Source organism: Octodon degus, unplaced genomic scaffold (assembly GCF_000260255.1).
Source record: "Octodon degus isolate 3935 unplaced genomic scaffold, OctDeg1.0 scaffold00084, whole genome shotgun sequence".
Classification (NCBI taxonomy): domain Eukaryota; kingdom Metazoa; phylum Chordata; class Mammalia; order Rodentia; family Octodontidae; genus Octodon; species Octodon degus.
Genome location: NW_004524660.1, coordinates 10,818,317 through 10,825,780, shown reverse-complemented (window position 1 = coordinate 10,825,780; position 7,464 = coordinate 10,818,317).

Genomic DNA, 7,464 nt, shown 5'->3' with positions numbered 1-7,464 from the left:
AATACTAGGCTGGTGCTGGGATCAGTTCTCCTTAATATTCAAATATTGTTCCTGCCAAGTCCCTAAGAAGCCAGCGAAAGCCTGTGTGCTGCCCCCTTGGCTGTGTGTGTGCTACCCTCCTGGCCATGTACACGAGGCCCTCCTAGCTATTTACATGTAACACCATTAATAATATGATTAATAATAATCACTAACAATATCATTAATAACAATTAATACAATTAATAATATGATTTTGTTGCTTACTCTTTCAGTTCTATGTGGTCACTGTTCTGTTTTCTGCTGTTTCTGCCTTATTTTGTTCATCTTTTGTGAACCTAGCCTATCTTTGGATTAGCTTTTTTAGCACATTCTTTTTTTAGAAAATGTTAAATTGTTTGCAATATGTATCTTTAGCTTATCACACTTCATGATTATACAAGGTATGAGAAGCAGCAGCCCACTTCCTCCCTGAGGAGGGCTTTGCACCACTGTTAAGAGATGTTTTGCTTCTGCATATGCTGGTCACGGAAACACTATTAGTGCTCCACCTTTAAATGCATGTCTTTAAAACAATTACAAATGTTAAAATACAGCTTAGATGTTTCCCCCCAAGTGTACCACTTCGGGTGCTGTGTCCCTTTATGGTTACTTCTGCTCAGCATCGCACTCCTACTGCCTCCACCACTCCTCTTACTACACACCATCAAGTGGAGTTTTTTGAGAATGACACACGGTTGAGTCTTCATTTCTGTTCCATTGTAACGCTGTTTTAATGGACGTACTTGCGTATCTAAACCGCTAATGTTGCGACTGCTCGCATATTTGCATCGCTATCAGCACACTTGCCTTGTTTTCTACTTGTTGTCTTTAGTCCTTCTTTCTGGTTTCTCTGCTTTTGTGGTTTTAAGTGAATATTTTGTAATTCCATTTTCTCTCTTAATATATGAGTTAATTTTCTTTTCTTAATTTTTTAGTGATTATCCTGGGGTTTGTAATATACATCTACAACTAATCCAAGTTCAGTTTTGAATAGCACTATTCATTTCTTGCATAGTACAAATACATTATGATTGCAAAATAATGTTAATTCCTCCCACTTATCCCTCACATCATTATTGCCATTAATTTTACTTAGAATCTTAATATATGTGCACAATAGTATATACTGATATAAGTATACATACTTGAAAATATTGTCACCATTATTATAACAAAGTTTCGTTGGATGAATTAAAAATGAAAACACAAGTTTTATTTTTATATTTCACTATTCTTTCTCTGGTGCTCTTTTCTATGTCGGCCCAAGTTTCTGACTTCTGACTTCTGTAACTTTCCTTTTCTCTGAAGAACTTCCTCTAATATTTTTTGCAACAGAAATTTCTACTGGTCACAAATTGCCTCAATTTTTGTCTGAGAAAGTCTTTCTTAGTGAGGCTTTCTGCACTTTCGAAGGATAATTTCACAGAAGGCAGAATTCTAGCTGGGTGGGCGTTTTTCTCCGCGCTTAAAGATTTCGCCCGCTTTTTCTTGCTTGCTCGCGCTGAGCACGCAGAGGCGCTGCTCCGCCGGGTGGTCTGGCCTCGCGCTGCGCTCGCTCCGAGTCGTGCTGCTGGCCCGAGAAGCGCCCTGCTCGGTCCGCGCGTCTCGCCTCGCGTCCTCTGGGCGTCCTGGCGCAGCGATTTGGAGCGCACGCCTGCCCGCGGGCTCCGGGTGTCTCTCTCCATCTTCCTTTTCCACGCTCCTTCGGCATCCCTGTTGTGGCACGTAACGCTTTCTGACGTCCCACAGTTCTTGAATATTTTTTCACTTTTAAAAGTTCAATTTTTGGGGCTGGAGAGATGGCTCAGTGGTCTAAAGCACCTACTTAGAACAAGCGTGGCAAGGCATCAGGGACCGCGGTTCAATCCCCCAGCACCACATGCCAGCCAGCCCCGCCCCCTGGTGGGCTGAGCTGGCCACACACACACACACACACACACACACACACACACACTAAAAAAAAAAAAGAATAGATGATGGAATAAAGGATGGAAATGTGTTTAAAAGTTCAATCTTTGTTCTTTGCTTTTCCATTTTGGAAGTTTTTCTCTGTAGATCTACAAGATCAGAGACTCTTGGCTTGTTAACATCCAGCCAACCCATGAGACCGGCTAACACGTCTTCCATTTCTGTTCCAGTGTTTCTCTCCCTGCACTTCCTTTTTATTCTCTTCTAGAACTTCTGTCTTTCGGCTTCCACGCTCGGCTGTTCTTGCGCGCCGTCTGCTTTGCCCTCTAGAGCCGTTACTGCTGCATTCTCAGTCTGTGAATTCCGTCATCCCTGCAAGGTACCAACGTACAAATCTGGGCTTTGTACTTTTTTTTTATTCACTTTTTTCTTTTCCATTCTTTCCTTATTTCTTTCTTAAGATAAGTCCCTTGTCTTATGTATTTGCAATTGACTTTTGAAGTCCTACTTTCTGATTAAAACAATGTCAAATAGTTTTGTGGTTCATAGATATAATTGGGTTTCCACATGATTGTGTCAGACACCTCTCTTTTCTTCTTTTTTTTCTTCCATCCTTTCTTTTCCTTTTTATTTCTTCTTTCTTCCTTCCTTTCATTTCTTTCTTTTTTCTTCCTTCCTTTTCCCTCCCTCCATTTCTTTCTTTCTCTTCTTCATTTCTTCCCTTCCTTCTTCCTTCCTTTTTTCTTCCTTTCTTTCCTTCACTTCCTTCCTTCTTTTTCTTTTTTATCTTTTAGTGTATGCTGTACTTTTTCTTGATAACACATCGCAATGTACTGTTTAAAAGGACCTGCAGTACTTGTGGCACGCGAGGAGGAGGAGGAGGAGGAGGAAGAGAAACCCACCCCAGTCCCCTGGGGCGGTCTCGGCTTGTGGGTGAGCCTGTCTCTGGGCTGTGACTGCGCAAGTCCTTCTGTGCTGCCCTACCTCCCCTTGGGTGTGACGGAATAGGTATGTGCACCGATATGTATGTATGTCCCTTCTTACATGTCAGTTAGACTCTGAAAAAACATGTAAAGTTCATAAAACAATTATCTGAAGACCAGAATTTAATAAGAACAGAACTCTCTGGCATATTTGTAGTGGTACCTTTCCAACCTTCTCATCAGAAGCCTGCAGAGATTTTTTTCTTCAATATTAACTTTGAGAACCTGGCTGAGTTCCTAAAGGCAAAACTCTAAAAAGTGTGAGGGCTTCCTTCTGTGACTAGGTAACCCTGGAGAGTGAGCTCTCTCGCTTGGCCCAACTTGGCCTCCAGCAGTTTGTCAGTCCGAGGTGGGTTTTTCTGCCTCCTGCTGTAGCCCCCACAGATGTTTCTGATTATGAGTTTCTGCCCCAGTAGGCTGTGCTTCTCTGTACTTGTCTGGCTGGACTTGTGAGTGTGAATCCGAGGACGTGCCTAGCTTTGGTAGCATGCAGCAAGGAGGTCCTCTCACCAGCCAACCAGACCGGCAGAAGCCCAGAAAGAGATGAAAGCAGCACCGCTGTAGATGGTGTCAAGGAAAAGAAGAAAAGCCACGATGACTGTGACTCAGAAAACCGAGATACGGACGCTCCTGCCCTTTTCTAGGTAACAGGCAAGCCAGGTTCTAGATGGTTTTTAGTTGGAAATTCTTAAAGGACAGACTAAAGAAATATGCCAGATATTTACAGATTACACCAGCAAAGATGGCCTTTACAGATTTGTGGGAAAGTAGTCACTTCTGAGAGAGTTAAGGGATACTTCATTCCGATTGGTAGATATCTCACTATAAGCCTTCGGCAGAGGTTCTGGGTAGCTCTCCTCTGCAAACTGCATGCGCGTGCGACACACACACACACACACACACACACACACACTACTCTGTTTGCACTGTTTTGCTTCAGGAGTTACTCAGAATCCCAGAGCCGCTCCCTTCATCAGTGGATCTGGGCTTGGAGGCTAGAGCTTGCTCTTCCGGTGCACAAGACAATTTAAACTTACTAATTACCCTCAGAAAACTCCATTTTGCCTCAGACTGCTCCTCGCCTTTTTCCAGGCCTGCTCCACGGGTACATTTTGCAGATTGTTCCCCTAATTACAATGATAAACTAATGGGAGAAGTCATGGAAACCTTTGTCGTCTGGCGGAGCATCAGCCAGCAGTGTTAACAGCAGTGCTGTTGCTGGCTTCCATCTTGCAGCTAATTAGCACGTGAAAGGCAACAGCCAAATGGAGAACAAAGGAGTGGGGCGCTCTGCACCACCCAGATGAGGGGATGCCAAGCCTAAGGCTCTAAGTCTGACAACAGGCTATGGAAACGGTCCTTCATGTTCATTAAGGTAAGAGGCTGAATGCTCACCCCTTCTCGTTTCTCATTAGAATGTGATTCTTCGTCACTCATGCTATGCCTTTGTTAACAAGACTCCCGTAACTCAATTAACTAAATGAAAAACGAGAAAAACACTTGGGGCTAGCGCTGGTCATAGCATGCGTCTCCCAAGATCAGAGTTGTCCGCTCATCCTGTTGCTTGTTTGGGGTTGGCTGCTTAATTATTCAAAGAAATGTGCACCACACAGCCCTGACAGCAGCAGCTGACACCAGAACACTTGGGAGAAAGTTTTGGAACACACAGACTGAGTATGCCCCCCACACCCGGCCCCCCAAGCTGGAATCTTGGTCAGCAGCCTGGGAGTGGTTCCTGACTAGCCCAGAGGCCCTAGTGCACTCTGCAGATGGTGCCAGTTTAAGGGTCGCTCCGATTACAGCCAAGTGTCTTCCTTTTTAGGCAACTAGCAAAGCCAAATGTAATGTCCCTTGTGTTCAAAATTATTTGAAGATAGAGGGATTGCACTTGACTTATACATACACCTATTTTAAACAAGGGAGCAGATGAAGAAATCAAACGACTTTCAGATGAAGTATGTTTAATGTACTTGAGACAGAGCTCAAATCTTATCTGAAATCAGAATGGATTTTGCATATATAAAGAAACCTAAATTTGTTGACATTCTAAACAACTGTGTCAGCTTTCACCAGCACATTGTAGCCTTCTCTTCCTTGGGTGATACTGTCCACCCACGTGCTGATCGTTCTTGCCTTGTGACCTGTTGTTTTTCATAGTGTAGATTCCGCTTTATGTTTAAAACTTTGTTCTTCATCTTTATTCATTATTTAGTGTCTGTTTTCTTTAAATTATTTTTTCCAGATAGCTTGTCACCTGCTTTGTTTCTCAACTTACAGCAGAAGTTATCGTTTGAGGTGGGGGCGGGCTTGTTCAGCTTTTGGTTTTACATTCCCTCTACAATATCCTAGGAGTTAAAGACAAGCATTTATCTTGTGTATTTGGTATCTATTTAATAAAATTAATGGAAAAGATAATTTTGCTTGCTTTGTGGAGGCCAAAAGAGTCTATTTTTTTATGACTTTCTCACACGAAAACTAAAGGTGAAAACTAGAGAAACCATTATTTCCAGAGTAGCTCTGTCCCTAACTAAGGAGACAGAAAGACCACTGGACTGCAAGCTGTGTGATCTGATTTCAAAATCCAGCCTGCTAGCTACTGGGTGTGTGATCTCTGGTAAATTTATAACTTTTCAGGGTGTGATTACTTGCTGTGCTTTTGCTTGGTTTGGCTGGGTGTGTATGTGCGTGTGTGTGTGTGTGTGTGTGTGCGCATGTGTGATGCTGGGGACTGAACGGGGGCCTCACAGACACAAGACCACTGCTCTCAGCTCGCGCATTACCGCCCTAGCCCTGGGTGCAGTTGTGTAAAACAGAGAACAGAAACAGGCAGTTGCAGCAGAAGCTCGGAGCCCATCTCTTCAGGCAGGCTTCGGAAGCCTAATCTAGCTGTTTTACTTCTCTGAACCTGTTGAGAATAATAGCAATCTCAATTTACCAAGTCACTGTAAAAACAAAACAAAACATGAAACTAGAAAGAATTAAGATGTTTTATGTAGTTTTATATGCAGGCAGCGACTCCCCACAATGAACGTGGTCATTCAGCACTGCAAACATGTGCTAATAAAAATTTTATTTAAGTGCTCACAAAAAGCTAACAGAAACAATAAAGAGAATAGGAACTCAGCGAGTGTTTGGGGCCTTCTTAAGAACGTAACTTCTGGCAAGTGTACAAGGGCAGAAGTGGCCAGAGCTGGAGTCCAGGGCGTTACGTGACTTCTGGGGAGCTGCTTGGCTTCTCGGCTGTTCCCTTCCACCGGCATGAGAAGGGCATACACACACGGTGTGTGCGTAGGTTGTTTTCCTCGCTCATTCCTTCCTGGTATGCAGGAGTGACGGCAAGCTTCCCCTGCCTGCTTGCTTCTCTAGCACCCCCTTCAGGGTGCAGGGGTAGTGCCACGTACCAAGAATGCCACCTGTCCCTTCCAGTCCCCAGGCCATGAGACTTCTGACCACTGGGCCGCGAAGAGAAGCCACATTTTGGTGAGGACAACCTACCTTTCCTTGACCCATTTCCTTAGTTATTTTTCTCATTGCTGAGACAGTACACCCGACACACAAGGGGAAAGAAGGAAAGGCTGCTTGCCTCACAGACTGTAGAGGCTTCTGTCCATAGCCAGCTGGTCCAGGCAGGACAGTGCGGCGGAGAAACGGTCCCAGACTGCAGGCAGGCGAAGTGCACTAGTCCTCTCTGCCCCTAGCATCTTATCCAGGCAGCACTGACACCCTTGACCCCAGCGCCCCTGATCCTAGCACTGCACCACGACTTGACCCCAGTGTCACACACTCTAGCTCCAGCCACCTGTGGAAGACCACATGAGGCTCTGGGGACACCACTAGGCACAGCTGTAACACCTGCGCACCCTTCTCCCGGCCTAAAGACTTTCCAGAAGGATGTGAATTTCTACCAGTGTGAAAGACCAGCCCTAGTCAGTGGTCAAAGGGCACTGAGCCGGACGAGAGGTGCGCCGCCCCGCTGGCCCTTCCCCTTCCACCCTTCAGCTCCCTGGAGGTGCCAACGCTGTTTGCTGTATTGTGGTTGAAAAAGGGTGCATCCCCTGCCCGCGCATGCCTAAAAGGCAAGCTACTCAGGAGGCCGGGACAGGAGCCTCACAAGCTCAAGGCTGGCCTGGGCAATGTAGAAAGACCCTGTCTTAGTTACTTTTTACTCATTGCTGAGACAAATACCCAAGACCCAAAATGAAGGAAGGAAAGATTTATTTAGCTCAGTTTGTGGAGGTTACAGTCTGTACTCCGCTGGCTCCAGGGCACACGGCAGCAGTTCATGGAGGGAGAAAACAGTGACGAGCAGAGGAGGAGCAGCAGCTGGGTGTCCCCCAAGCCTCTCTCTCTTCCTTGTACCTGACTGCGAAGACCTGCGAGGTGGCGCGGCTGCAAAGATCAAGCTCCTCCGAAGCAAAGCGGCTGCAAGTACCGCGACAAAGACCCAGACTTCTCCAAGGAAGCAGGGCAGAGAGGCCTTCCTCAGCTCCTTTATATACACTTTTTGTGCTGAGTCACTATGGGGTGGGCCCCGTCGCACCTTAGGGTGGGC